Here is a 15,960-nt window from a genome sequence, read left to right as displayed (position 1 = left end):
ACAAGCAATAGAACAGCTCTTAGAAAATCCACAGTATGAAATCCTATGTCTTCATAAAAGATAGGAACTTAAATACAATAACCGGATCACCAAATAGAAATGGAATAGAAATAGAAAATATTACTTTAAAAAAATTTAAGAATACTATAATAATTTAATTGTAAAGGTGAACAATAAAATAATTATAATACATTTCTATAATGAGTTAAAATGACTTCTTAAAGTCCTTGCCATTCATTCCTTATCTTTGTAATCACTGAGACATGAATTTAAATCTTCTCCCTGGTATTTATTCATTGTAGGAAATTAATCTACCTACCATCTTCAGTTTATAGTGCACTTGGTAAGGCTATTTACTTTACCTGACTCCAGTGAGGGTGCAAAGTTCCTGCCATAATACTTGGTAACATAATGAAGCATCAATAAATAAAAGATACTTTTTGTTTTATTGGCCAATGACCACAGGAAATAGAGGAAAAGCATTCTACTTTCACAAATTAAAGATCTTGAGAGCTAGATTCTAGTACCTACTTCAGCAAAGTCACTGAAATAATCAGAGCAACATTTTATAATTGTATAGACCTTTATCATTTAAAACACTTCATAAATATCTTATTTGATATAAATTCATAGCTAATTCATACCCCTTCAGAGCAGAGAAAATTGAGATTCAGAGAAATTAAGTGGCTTTTTAATTACTTTTAGTGTAGTAGATGTATTTTGGTTGCCTAGGATTTTTCTTCATCCTGGAAAATGTCCTGCCCTCCACCTCAGTGACAGGGTTCCTGTGAGGACTTCAAAGTCTTACATAAACCCATACCCCTGGCTACAGTGGACTGGACCAAGAGTGGGAACAAGACCCCAGTAGAGCCAACAGCAGCAGCCCGCCTGTCGCAGTAGCCACAACTGGTTGGTCAGAGAGTAGACACCTGACTCAGACTAAGCCAAAGGATCCCTTCTCAAGATTCTTTGCACTTAAGCCAAGAAATTCTCTCTGATGACAATGTTTTAATATGTTTAACTTTGGAGCTGTTGGCATCTAGGACTCCTGTAGAATAGGGACTGTTCTTCTGAGCCAGAAAATAGAATGAAGTCAATAAAAAAAGAAACAAGTACAGAAGAAATAGAGTAAGAGAGTCCCTGTCTATTTATTCATGAGATCCATGTTCTCCTCATTCCTGTGTCTGGGTTTCACGGGGCATGCCAGTATATTTATAATAAATTCTGTTTTAGCTGGCACTAGTGTGTAAAGCTTTTATAACTTGAGGCCAAAAGAGTCTAGAGTGGAGTTTTCATATGCTAAATTTGGTGCCCTCTTCACTAGACAGACCAGTAAAAATCATCACTGTTTTCCAAACACCCCCTTTGACTATTTTCATGTATTTAATCGTTGGTCCTAAGTAGGAAAGAGCTGTAAAGGGTGGAATTTAAATTTCACGCAAGCACCAAACGTGTTACAGCATAGCATGTAAGGAGGAAATGACACAAAACAAAGGGAAAGACCCATGTCCTAAAACTGCTTCAATCCATCCAGTACACACTACAATTCAACTCGTGAATGTTGAATTCCTTAAACTTGCCCTGCTCCATACAATCCCAGCCCATTCCACATGGGTTTTGTGTGTGTGTGTTTGTTTTGAGGCTGCTTAGAGCTCCCAACCCCAAGTCTACAACCTTGACAAATCTTCACCTAGCTAAATGTTGTTATGCAGGTCTTGGCACAAAGATACTTTATTCCGGGAAGCCTTCTCTAACCTCCAAGTCTGGGTTCTGTTCATGTCCTCGGTGCTCTGTAAGCACTTACACTAAACTATCATAACTCTTTTCTCTATGCAGTGAAATTGCCTGATAAAAGTCTACCAATGTAATGTAATCCCAAAAGGGCAATAACTATCCTGCTCAATCCTGTGTCTTCAGTATCTTGTGTTTAATGCACAGCAGACACTCCACAAATATTCATAATAGTCACTCTTTGTGAATAAACTGCTTTGAGGATTTTTATAAACTTCATATCACCCCCAAACAAATCACTGATGAAGTATCTCATTTACTGATGAAAATATTGCCATTGCGTTACTCACTTGTGTTGGGATGGACATTAGATTGACAACCACTCGATTCTGAAATGCCAGAAGTCCTCTTTTAAAGTCCCATAAGAAAAGTACCAAAGGCAAATTTAAGTGGGCACTGAAATAGGAACTGGGTCCAAAGCATATTTAGATAATTTTATTTAGATTGATAACAGAGAATGAGAATTAATATCTATGTTCTACCAAACATTGTTCCCTAGAAAAGTAATTTGCAACAGGTTAAAATTGAAAATTATAACTATCTGTCATCTAACTAGCCAACTGACTTCTAGATCTTGGCAATACCGTTGTAGACTCTGTATTCTCAAAACCCAAATGTTTTGCCTCCTGTGAGCGGATATAACTACGTAACCAAATCTCTCAGAATATATTAGAAATGACAGTGATGAAACAAAAAATAACTCACTTAAAGAAATATGTATGCTACTCAGATTCCACCAGCAATTTAAATGGTATGAAGCAAATGATCCTCTCACTGGGTGACATTAACCTGACATAAACAATAGCACCAGGAGAGAAACATACCTAAATATACTTGTGTCACAAAGACTTAGGTTGAAGGGAGGCAGAGAGAAAGCCCAATGTTTTCGTTTCTATCAACTGTTTGATACAGTGTTTTCATCCTATTGCTGATTTTGGCCCTTATGAACACTCTACTGCTTTTTTTAGGATTTCTAGAAATAACACATTTCAAATTACAAGGGCAGTGAGCATTCTAGGCCAGGAGGATGGCAGTGCCTAGGCATGTGGTATGCCTAAGATCATGCCCGGCACATAGTGTATATCAGATAAATACTTGAATTAATGGATGAGTTAATCAGTTAGTTTATTGCTTGGCTGTATGCTTTGAACTTATTTATTTTGCATATGCTCTCAATTTTTTTATTAAGTCTTGAGTTTAACTCACACCTCTCCCAAACTGTAGCTAATATATCTGTCATTAGAATCACTTTGAATTTGTCTGAAGAACACAAGTCAAATCCATATGTTTCCTTTGGATCCAGTATGTGAAAAGGAATATACTTATAGCCCTTAACATGAAAAGAGATGAATTTATATATTTCCCTAGAAAAGACCAAGAAGGAAACAGAAAAGGGGCAAAAATTATATTAAGAACAACTATGAATCCATAAGTTCAGCATAGAATATTAAATAATAATCATCTTATTAATATTATGCCAGTATATTTGATAACCTAAATAAAATGGACAATTTTCTACAAATACTATTCCATGTAGCTCCCTCAAAAAGAAATAGAAAACATAAATAGTCCTAAAACCATTAAAGAAATTATATTAGTAGTTGAAAACCTACCCAGGTAATGCAAAGCATGTCAAGACTATATATTACAGATGAACTCTACTGAATAACAAAGGGAAAAATTGTTAAAAATTTCACAAACTTTACCAGAGGAAAAGGGAAAAGAGGAAACATGCTATAACTTACATTTTTGAATATAGTATAAATAACCTTAATACCAGTATAATTGTATGAAATGGAAACTTTAGGCTAAATTCACTTATGACCAAAATTAAAACAAAAAGGGTTAATATGTGTTGGGTCAGTTCCATAAATGCAAGAAAAATTTAATAGAAAATGTTATTCACCACATTAACAGATGAAAGAATATTTAGGTAATCACATAGGCAGGAAAAGAATTCAGTAAAATTCTATACCAATTAATGATAAAACATAAAATCAAGAAGAGACAAGAACATCATTACTCAATTAAGAGGCTCTACATATAACAAATACCACACTCAGCAGCAAACTTTTAAAAGCATGCTCTTGAAAGTCAAGAGCAGATCATTCCTGCCAGTATCACTTTTAATCCACTTAGCTCTGGAGGTCGAGACATCACAATAAGACAGAAAAAATAAGGTTTAAAGAAACAAAGATTTAAAAAAAAAAAAAAAATTAAACAATCATTACTCACATACTACAATTATTTACATAGATACCACACAACAGAACATAGGCAATGTGTGAAAAGTAGTAAGTTCGTCAAGATTAAAGGATACAAGGTGGATATTTTTTAAAATTATTCTTATATGTACATACGAGCAACAAACAAAATAAAATTTCAAATAATCAAAAGAAAACAATAAACAGAAATAAATTTAAGAAAAGAGTTTCATGGAGAAAATGTAAAACCTTACCAGAGGGCACTTTCAAGTACCGGGATCAGTGGAGGAATGCACTGAAAATGCAGTGTTTCTTCTGCCAGGCTGTGGCTGCCCATGGAAATCACTTGGGACATTTTTTAAAAGACTGACACCTGGGCCTCACTCACAGAGAGTATGATTTATTGGTCTGGCACACAGACTGGGCTCTGGGAGTTTGTAAGTCTCCCCAGGTGATTCTAATGTGCAGGCCAGTTTGAGGACCAATGATTTAGTGGGTGCTGTGGTGCCCACCCAGACCCCCACTGTAGGGCAGGAACACCCACTACCCCAGGTGCTGCAAGTACTGGCAGCTGAGAGTTCTCAGGTGACTGCTCTGGGGTTTTCCCTCAAGTCCTTTAAAAGAAGACTCTAGAATTGAATTCTCCCATTCACTGCTCCGTGGTCATGTCCTTCAATTCCTTGCTCCAACGACAACCCCTAACTTGGAGTAGGCGCTTCCCCTTCCCGTGTGTTTAAACTTTTATTAAACGTGTACGTGTCCCTGATGGTACACAGGTTAGACTGTGTCATACCATATATTCTTCCTGCTTTATTTACTCAACTGTTTGTAAGAGTCATTCTCATCAATAACTCTAATTCATTTCCATTTCCACTTTACGCACATGCTACAGTTTACCCATTTTCCCAAAGCCCTTGTCTTTGAGGAGATTCCATTTCTCCAAGGAGATGGTTAGAGGATTCAGAGATGCCCAAAGCAATTTATCGTTTATAAATACACAAGGAATTGGAAGACTGGGTGGTGTGGAAAGCCACTGACTGCGGCACGACGGAGGGGAGAGAGCCCGCCAGACGCGCGCTGAGGTCGCGAAGCCGGGTGGCGAGGCGGAGACCCGCTGCCCCAGGCTCCCCGGAGCCCCTAGGGACTAGGACCCGAGACCCAGCTGCGGGAGCTGAAAATGACAGCAGCCACCCCCAGGCGGGAACTCCAGGTAAGTTTTGTTTCAAGAAACCTGTTCCCGGCACCAGCAGACCCCCTGGGGCCGAGCCCGCTTTATGAGGTCAGCGCCCCGCCCCCGCGCGTCACAAAGGAGCTGCGCGTACACAAGGGGCGCACGCGTCACAAAGAGCTGCGCGGATAAGAGGGGCGCACGCGGCCCCGCCCGCATTCACTGCGGTGAAAGGAGGAGAGTGGCGGAGCGTTGGTTGGAGCGGCGGAGAGAGCATTGGTTGGAGCGGAGGAGAGGTTGGTTGGAGCGGCGGAGAGAGCATTGGTTGGAGCGGAGGAGAGGTTGGTTGGAGCGGCGGAGAGGAGGACTGTTGGTTGGAGCGGAGGAGAGGAAGAGTGTTGGTTGGAGCGGCGGAGAGGAAGAGTGTTGGTTGGAGCGGAGGAGAGGAAGAGCATTGGTTGGAGCGGCGAAGAGGGTTGATTGGAGCGGCGGAGAGGAGGATTGTTGGTTGGAGCGGAGGAGAGGAAGAGCATTGGTTGGAGCGGCGAAGAGGGTTGATTGGAGCGGCGGAGAGGAGGATTGTTGGTTGGAGCGGCGGAGAGGAGGATTGTTGGTTGGAGCGGCGGAGAGGAAGATTGTTGATTGGAGCGGCGGAGAGGAAGAGCTTTGGTTGGAGCGGCGGAGAGGAGGACTGTTGGTTGGAGCGGCGGAGAGGAAGATTGTTGATTGGAGCGGCGGAGAGGAAGAGCTTTGGTTGGAGCGGCGGAGAGGAGGACTGTTGGTTGGAGCGGCGGAGAGGAAGATTGTTGATTGGAGCGGCGGAGAGGAAGAGCTTTGGTTGGAGCGGCGGAGAGGAGGACTGTTGGTTGGAGCGGAGGAGAGGAAGATTGTTGATTGGAGCGGCGGAGAGGAAGAGCTTTGGTTGGAGCGGTGGAGAGGAGGACTGTTGGTTGGAGCGGCGGAGAAGAAGAGCTTTGGTTGGAGCGGCGGAGAGGGTTGATTGGAGCGGCGGAGAGGAGGATTGTTGGTTGGAGCGGCGGAGAGAGCATTGGTTGGAGCGGCGGAGAGGAAGAGCTTTGGTTGGAGCGGCGGAGAGGAGGACTGTTGGTTGGAGCGGCGGAGAGGAAGAGCGTTGATTGGAGCGGCGGAGAGGAAGAGCGTTGATTGGAGCGGCGAGAGCCAAGTGATGCGCAGACATCTGTCTGTGCAGGTCGGTCCTGGGAGCCAACCAGGACCGATGGCGGGGCGCTGGCAGAGAGGGAACCCACCTGCACCCATGGTGGGGAGTGGACCAAGAGGGAACTCACCTGTATCCATGGCGGGGCGCTGGCAGAGAGGGAACTCACCTGTATCCATGGCGGGGCGCTGGCAGAGAGGGAACTCACCTGTACCCATGGCGGGGCGCTGGCAGAGAGGGAACTCACCTGTACCCATGGCGGGGCGCTGGCAGAGAGGGAACTCACCTGCACCCATGGCAGGGAGCAGACAGAGAGGGAACCCACCTGCACCCATGGCAGGGAGCAGGCTCCGAGGGAACCAGCTGGCACCGATGGCGGGGAGCGGGCACCGAGGTAACCAGCTGGCACCGATGGCAGGGAGCAGACAGCGAGGGAGGCAGGGCTCCCAGTGGCCAACTGATGGTGAGCTCAGTGTGGTGGGGAAAGGCCTGATGACACCAGGCATGGACGAGACCATGAGGCAGACTGTCAGGGCTCAAGGAGTAGGGACCACCAGGACCACCGGGGACAGGAGTGCTAGGGCTTCACCACCCAGGCCATCAGTGCCACAGCAGACTAGAGTGACACCCAGGCCCACGGCGCCCTTTAGGGGCTCAACCGTCAGGGTGGTGCCCCTGAGGTCTTCTGGGGCCAGAACCGAACTGTTCGGTGACCAGCAGATGTGGACCGTGCCAGTTCCTCCTGAGCGCAGGCCAGAGCCCGTGTCATCCTCGACCCTTTCAATAAGGAGCTGTCGTCTATACAGCGCTCGGTTCCCTGACACCACCTCCTTGTTGCGGATCTCTTCCACTGGCATGAACAAAGGCTCAGACTCTAAGGGCCAGATTGCTGAGGATGCCAGTATTTCCCCCCCATCGCGTCTTCCTTCGTTAACCAATTTGAAACCAGAGAAACCAACAAAAACAGCAGTGGAGCCTGAGGAAAAGACCAAAGTGAGGGCTCCAACAAAAGCTCAAACCCGGCCAAGGGTGGTAAAACGGGACCCCCTGTGGCTACTCAGCGAGGAGCAACCTGTCCAGACTGACTGTGCATTGGGGCTGGCAATCCAGCCCAGCGATACAGAGGACTTTGTGAGGGAAACTGAAACTCGAGAGGAGAGGTGTGCACGTAAAAGAAATGAGATGCTACAAATGAAACAAAAATTCGCTGCCCAATACTCAAAACCGGCTTCCGTATTTAGAGCACAGGCCTTGGAGAAGGAAAAAATGGAAACCGAAATGAAGCAGCAGTTGGGCGCAGTGAGGGGAGAGTCAATAGAAAAAAAGAGCCATTACCGAGAAATACAGATCATCCAAGAGGTGCTCAGGAAGGGTCAAGCCGAGGCGGCTGCAAAGGCTCAGGGCCAGAGCGCTCAAGCTGGGACATCTACAAGGGCCCAGGGCTTTACATTTGGAAGGAGAGAAAGGCCTGAGGTGAAAAGGGCCCAGCCCCCAGAGGTGCCTGTACAGAGTCGTGCTCCTGAGACATGCTCAGACCTCCAAGCAGAGAGCCAGAGTGTCCCCCAGGACTCGGAGCAGCAGCCCCCGGACAACAGGATGATGTGGGTCACCATGAGCCGCTTCCGCCATCAGAGGCCTCTGGAGCAGCAGGATCGGTACAAACAGTTATTTGTTGAAGGAAAGAAAATACAACCCCGCCCTCCAAAGACCCCAAGAACCTCTTCCCCCGACCCCAAACGGAAGCCTAATCCACAGTAATTCCAAACTACCTCCGATTCCATAAGGGCTGGAGGAACTGTTAGGCACTGCATAAACTGGCTAGGGAGGCCTTTGGACCTGATCGCTGCTATAAAATCCCCACAATGTGTTGGGTTAGGTGTTTTCCAGCCAGCTTCCCTAATTACAGCTTTCAGCAAGTTGAGAGGGAACCTCCGAAGATAAAGGAGACATAGATTGTGTCAACTCTTTTGAGAATGTGAAAAAATACCTCAAGAATTAGTGAGGTGGCTGAATGCCTCTGCTTGTTTTAGGAAAATGTTTCAAAAGCTTTTAAATATCTGGACTTTTTATGACTATTTAATTGAACTAGGAAGTGTTTTAAATTAGTATAGACTTTTAGGGTAGTGTTTTGCTTTTTATTTAATTTTATTTTGCATTTATGAAGTATTTATGGTTTACCAGTGATGTATTTGAAATTGTAATAAAAAAAACTTTGATGAAATAAATTTCTTGGTGTTATTGATATGTAAAATTAACTTTTTAAAATTATGTTAAAAAGGGACTCACCCTCAGTGTTCTTTTGATTCCTAGCTTTAATAATTTTTCTGTTAAGTGTGTAGTTTATTAAATAAGGTTTTTGTTATTAAAAAATAAAAACCTACTTGGATTAATTTTTTAAAATATTACCAAGAATTCAGGGTCAAGACTCAACCTCTAAGAAGAACATTCCTTTGGAAAATCACAGGTAGAAAAAGTAATTTGTAGAAGAAATGGGCTTAGGAAACAAGTTATAGAGGTAAAGGAGGGGCCCTTAGAGCTTAGAAGTGAGGAAGGTAAAGGTGAAACATGGGGGGGAGAAGGGGAATGGACACAAAAGGGGTGGGTGTGCTCCCAGGAGGGGGAGTGTGCTGGGCCCTTAGTCCTAGGGGTTTTAAGGGTGGAGGTTTTAGGGGAGGTCAGTGAAGACATTCTTTGTCTGGTTTTGCTGCTTTTCTGGGCCTGGAGCTGAAATACAACTGAGGCCCAGAAGTTATCTCGATGGAGGAAAAGGTCAGGGGGTCCAAACTGTAAGACCAGTGATATGCTAGGGGAGGAAAGGTCACCCTGGAGACGAGGTTCTACCAATTGTCTACGTTGCTAGGCACCCGGAGCGTTCCACCCTGGTAACCTTCTGTTCCTGGCCCATTGTCCTTGCTCTGCTCACGTCTAACTCCCTGCTACATATTCGTACACATATTGTTTACCTCATGCACATACTGTTTACCTCATACACAGTGGGTTTTGATCATGTCTATTTCAACATATCCTACAAGTTACATCCTCCTAAACTTATTTTAACACCTTTGATAAAAATGTATTGTGTAGTTGATAGGACTGCTGAATCTAGGATTCATATTTTCATAGGTCGCTTCGTGGAAATGGAGACTTCTATGGAATCCCACGCACAACCTGATGTGTATGTGTACCCTCCTGGAGAGTACTTTTGTTAGCTTTCGTTATATTTCAACAAATATCTGTGACACAAAAAGGAACAAATCCTAAACTAAGCAATGCTCTACAGTGTCCTCCTGTGTTGGTCTTGGTGGCCTGTGATTTATAAGGTCCTTGCACATGCGTGGCATTGATTCATCCCCTCGTCCACCTTATTGTTACCTGGCAGGGGCCAGCCCCGAGCTGGTCTGCCTCAGGCTGGCCTGTAGTGTGTGGGTTCTTAGTGTAAGAAAGATTTCACACCACCAGTCCAGGTGATTCTGAGAGTACGTTTATTAAAGCTGGGGACACTGACACACAGGAAGAACACAGGGGAGAGGCAGGAGCAGGACAAAGCCTAGGCCGTGCTCTGCTTTGGCTCCCTAGAAACATCATCGGAAAGTGAGCCAAGGCGGGGCCGCTGCTAGGTCACCGGGAAGTGAAGGTCATAGTGACAGAAGTGAGCCAAGGTGAGGCTGCTTTTAGCTCACTGGGAAGTCAGAGAAAAGGGGGCCTTGGAGACAGGGTCAGGGGGTCAGCCCAGGACGGGCTGCCCCTGCCTGCTGCTCCCCCATGGTTGCAGTCTCATGGGGAGCCTTAGAGTTTAGAAGGAACTAAAAAGTTTCTGCCTGGGAAGGGGTATGGGCATGCTCTATAATGAGCCCACACTGAGGGGGTTTTTTGTTCAAGTTGTTTGGCCTTGTTTAATCTTGTCTCGTCTCGGTTCCCCCATTCCACTTGCCCAGGACTTTTCCTAGCTTCTTACTATCTTGCCTCATTATGACAGAGCACATTTCTGCCCTTGTCAATCACTCTCACTAGAGATGCACTGCATGAAACCACTTCTATTTCCTTACAGCTAAGGTGAACTTTCATCCTATTTAGAACAGTCTTACTTGACACCTGCCCACCAGCATAATTATTAATAGCACCTATTTCACTCTCAAAAATGCCCCAGTTTGTATGATATGATCACCAAAAACACAGCTCAAGAATGGCCGAAGACAAGACTGGCCTTTGATGAGGCACCTTTATCCCTTAGAAAAAATAAATTGAAAACCAACTTCCAGACACAGCTAGTCTTGCCAGAAGCCAGGAGAGAATGAGCAGCAACCAGTCTGACCAATTTTCAGTAAAACCTTGGCCCAAACAGGGGCTAGAGGCCCCTACAGCAGATATTTACTGAGTCAGAATGGGGCTAGGTGGTTGGAAAGAAGCCATTTTCCACCCTGCAGGACTCCAAGAAACAGTTCTAAGACAGCATAATGAATGATCACTTGCCCCAACATTGCCCTTTCACTGGCCAAACCACCTGACCTCTGAACTGACACAACTACTTTTAGAATTTAGATTCTCAGAATTCTTGGTAACTTGTCCAGATCCCAAAACTAACTTCATAATTCCCAGAAAGAAAACATGTCAGTCTTAGATGCACACTTTAAGAAGAAAAAAAAAAAAAGTTTATTCTATTTTCTATGTCTATCCCTCATGACAGGAAGAATGTATGATATGAAAATGGCAGCTTAACGGATGCTGCAATGATGGTAGAAATGTTATCAAGTGAAAACTGCACACAGCATTGTTTTCAAAATTCTATTAAATGAGGCTACAAAAACTAATACCTACATTAGGTTTAACTCCTAGTGATATGAAACTCTCCAAAAAAAAAAAAGGTCACATCAAGTCTCAAATCTACTTGTCCACAAGTCGATTCATAAATACAGAAGTGGTGATAAATATGGGAAATACAAATATAAAAGTTGATATTCAAATTTGGAATTATGTAAAAATTTATAAGCCAAGTAGGAATATTCTGAATCGTGAAAATCTCAGAAGAAATCCCTTTTTATTTTATTTTTTTTAGAAAAGAGCTAAAGCTGTAAGTAAATTGAATTGGTGTGGACCTCTGATGCCAGTGAGGGTTAGGTAAATAACGCTGAATCTACCTGGCTTATGGAGTAAAAAGCTTCGTGTTGAAAGTATTTTATTAAGGGAGGCAAACCACTCGATTTTATAATCTCCGAGCAGAAAGAGCCAAAGGAACAAGTACAAAACCCTCAAACAGGACCTGCAGTCTGATAAAAGCACTGCCGGCCTCACTCAACATTTTTATGCTGCTGAGATTTCTTCTCCAACTTGGAGTGAAAGTTCAGCCGTAACTGGCCCCTAGGGACATGCTCCTTGTTCAAAAATCCAGTCTCACCATGTGAAGTAAAACCCAGTTGTATGTCAACCTTGAAAGGATGGGTGTTTTTCATTTGGCTTAAGAATGTGATATGTAGAACATGAGCTGGGAACACAATTTAACCCAGTTCCCACCCAAAGCTTAAACCCAAATGAATCCTCTCGGATTTTATCTGCCTGGCACAATAGAAGCTCTGTCAAGTTCAAAGAAAGCTGTGATGTGATGAACTATGTGGGCTCCTCCTCACAGCAGTAAAGCTAGGTCCGGAAAACTGGAAATTCTATAGGATGAAACCATATACTGCCTGGACTTCCAGTCCTCGTTTACACCTACCCTTCCTTGTTTGGCCAACCGAATCTACTCTAATAGGCATGCGATTCTATCAACAGGAGTGTAGGCAATGTTATCTACAAATGCCACCTGCGAATTTGCTGGCGTTTGTTCCTTCCATATCCTTCTGTCCCCTTCGGCCACCCTGCTTCCCATTCTGTTGACATGGGCCAACATTTCTGACGAGTATGGTGGGTTTAGCGAAGGATGTCTTGCTGGGGCATCTTTCTCAACACTTAGCTGAGCCTAGCCCATCCTTTTGAGTGCCCGAAAAGCAAAGCAAGGAGTGCTCCCGATTCAACCTCAGATTGGTGCCTAGTCTCTCGCTGTTCGAGGAGATAGGATTTTTACATATTCCCAGCTAAACCTGTGGTCTGACTGCAGCACGGCGCCTCCTGAAGACTGGAACCTGACTTCCTTCTTCCTCTAAGTATGTTTTTTATGTTCTATAACAGGGAAAGTTAGGACCCCTGTGACTGAGCGAGGCACACACCTTCCCCCAGTGTCAGGTGGTTAGGAACCGGCATCTATTTCAAGCTATCTACAAAACACTTAAACAGTGTAGCTCTAAACCACATTTCATAAAAGCAGTAAAGGCATCAGTGAACAACTATTTATAAGTGGCTATTTATTCACATCAAATGTTTAGTAATTAAACATATCCACAAAGCAAAGAGGTAAACCTCACATTCCCCCCCCCCCGCCCCCCAGCCCCCCGCCCCCAGCACCACCACCACCTTGTAGGAGCTTAGGTGCAGGGAAAAGGAATTTGCCAATTCTAGAAGAGACATCAGAGAGGCTTAGAGCCTGATCAGGGCTTTTGATAGCTTTGTGGGGGGCTAAGGGTTCAAAATTTGGAATGGTTTCCTCTAAACCAGTTGCTCAAAGATTTCTAAGACAGCTGCCCTAGTCATTACAATCTCAAAGTGTTTTCCTTCACCAAGTCAGTGTGGTGAAACATGTCACTGCTCGATGGAGTTTCACCTGAATAAAATTATTTTTAAATGGTACACAGCAATATATATATAATGCATATCCAGTAAAAGTGTTTATATAGCTACATAACCCCTCATTAATTGAAATTTGCCTATTTAGGTATGCCATGGCCTAATATAAATTAAGAAGAGTTTTTCTACCTGGCCTGTGTGGCTCAGCAGTTGAGCATCAACCTATGATCCAGGAGATCCTGGTTCAATTCCCAGTCGAGCCCAGGTTGTGGGCTCTATCCCCAGTTGGGGGCGTGCAGGAGGCAGCCAATCAATGACTCATCATTGATGTTTCTCTTTCTCTCCCTCTCCCTTCCTCTCTCTGAAATCAATAAAAATGTATTTTAAAAAAGTTTTTCCTTGTAGTTAGTTTCCCTTCTACATTGGTGTGATGGTCAGTTTTCTGTGTCAACTTGACTGGGCCCACAGGGTGCCTAGGTACTTGGCCAAACATTATTCTGGGTGCATCTGTGGGATGCTCTGGGATGAATTGTTAAACTGAGTGAGGCAAATCCTCCTCCCAGATGTATTACTTACCCAGTCAGGTAAAGGCCTGAACAGAACAAAAATGTTGACCCTCCCTCCAGCGAGAAGGAACTTGTTGAATTACAGTGACAAGTGGTGAAGAAGGAAGGCAATGCTGTCATGCGATTATTCCGCAGTAATGCAACAGCAAGTAAGTGGACAGTTAATAGAGCCTCTGCAGGTATTTCCAAGAGCCTGCAAGCCTCCTGGGGAGGGGAAGACACACGGCCTGAAGGCGAACACCTGAGCAGGACCGTCTCATCACAGTAGCTCAGCAGTCTCAGATGCACTTCCAAGCATCAGCATAAAGAAGTCTTCCGCTGAGCTGAAAAAATATTAGCCAATGGCCAGATGAATGAACAAGACATACGGTATTGAGGCACTCTTGGTCCTGGCAACAGAGATACAGTCTACAAAGCACATCATGTCCCAAGTGGGAAAATACTAGCTGTAAAGGTCTTGCTACTAGATATTACACTGAACTTCAGAAGCAAATTATGTCTGAATTGGAAATTCTGTGTAAGTGTGATTCATCATGTATCCTAGGGTTTTATGGTGCATTTTTTTTGCAGAAAGCAGGATTTCAATATTTCAATGTGTATAGAATTCACGGATGGGGCAATCTTTGGGTGTATATAGAAAAATTCCAGAGCCTGTCTCTGGAAAGACAGCAGCAGCAGTTGTTAAATGCCTTACCTATTTGTGGAGTTTAAAGATTTTACAAAGAGATGTGAAGCTCTCCGATATGCTAGTAGACACAAGAGTCCAAGTCAGCTGTGTGATTTTGGATTCACAAGTCAGCTTGTGAATCCTATAGCCAAGGGGTATGTTGGAGCAAATGCTGCAGCTGAAAGAATTTCAGGGGAGCAGCGTGGAATCCATTCTGATGTCTGGAGCTTAGGAATCTCTTTTGGGGAGCTTGCTCTTGGGAGGCTTCCATATCCTCAGATTCAGAAAAACCAGGATCTTGATCCAGGATCTCCAGCATCTTCTGCAGTGCTTCATTGGTGAGGATCCCCCCTGCCTTCCGGTTGTTCTCTGAGCCACTTGTACAGTTCATTCTTTAGTGGTGAGCTTGTCTGCAAACACGCCATCAACCCAGAGGCTCCGTGAGACCTTACGGCTCTCCCTGCTCCTTTTGGAGATGAGAGGGACTTCAGGGCCTAGGGCAGATGGGGCAGCAAAGCTGAAGAAATTGTTTAAATTATGTAAATGTTATTTACACAAAGGATTGTAAATACTTTAGAGGCTTTTTCTGTTTTAATAAACTGCTGAGAATCAGGCTACTTCTTTGAGCACAGAAAAAAAAAAAAAAAGAAGGAACTTCCAGCCTGAGTGCCTTAGAGCTGGGACATCTGTCTTTTCCTGCCTCGCAACTCGGAGCCACAAGTCAGGTTTCTTGGGAGATGAACCTGCCACCTTTTGTATGGAGCTTACACCATGAGCTCTCCTGGTTATCAGGCCTTCACCCTCAAGCTGGACCCACATCATTGGCTCTCCTGGGTCTCCAGTGTGCTGACTAGAGATTTGGAGACTTCTCAGCCTCCAGAACAATGTGGGAACCAACTCTTTATAATAAATCCCCTTCTCTGTGTACATATACATCCTGTTGGTTCGGTTTCTCTGGAGAACCCCGACTAATACACATGAGGAAATCTACCAAAATAATTACAAAACCACTAAATATTTAACAAACCTTAGACTGTGGGATTCAAGTAAAATCAAATGGATAAATTCTTAAATATCTAGTAAGCCCAAAGCTGCACTGGTAGACACAGAAGAAAAACACGAAACTCACAGTCTAGTGAAGGAGAGAAGACTCATGGTCTAGCTTAAGAAAGAAACATCAGCTAGCTAAGAAAAGAAGTCTTATGCATATGAAATACTAAGGCAAGATGATATGAAAACGTATAATCATGTGCTGGGTAGTAAAGATTGGAATTTACTTTAATGGAAGGAATAACCTTGGACTAGACAAAATTATCACTGCCATACAAAATTCACTCATTTCATACCTGCATTTAGCATTTCCTGTTCTATCCAAATTATTTCATGTCCTCCTGAAATTTGGGAACCTTAGTTATCTACAGAATAGAACCTGTTAAGAAAAGGAAAAGCCAAACTACAGTTGGGAGAAAATAGTCACAATACATATAAATATCAAAGGACCTGTATCCAGAATATATAAAGAATTCCTCCAACTCAATAATATCAAGACAATTGATTTTAAAAATAGGCAAATTATTTGAACAAACACTTACCACACAAAAATTTATAAATGACCACCATCATCAGTTGTCAAGAAAATGCAAATAAAAAAACACTATACACATACTTAAATGACCAAAAAATGTAAAAGATTGACACCGCCTAATGTTAGCAAAGACATGGAGCTATTGGGAATC

General features: G+C 43.6%; 1 pseudogene; it reads left to right on the top strand.

Moving 5' to 3' along the window:
* The first annotated feature begins 13,694 nt into the window (after positions 1-13,694).
* On the top strand, positions 13,695-14,622 carry LOC148091335 (dual specificity mitogen-activated protein kinase kinase 5 pseudogene; annotated as a pseudogene).
* Positions 14,623-15,960: the final 1,338 nt, after the last annotated feature.

Source organism: Miniopterus natalensis, chromosome 16 (assembly GCF_054644295.1).
Source record: "Miniopterus natalensis isolate mMinNat1 chromosome 16, mMinNat1.hap1, whole genome shotgun sequence".
NCBI lineage: Eukaryota > Metazoa > Chordata > Mammalia > Chiroptera > Miniopteridae > Miniopterus > Miniopterus natalensis.
This window is presented reverse-complemented; position numbering and strand designations above follow the sequence as displayed.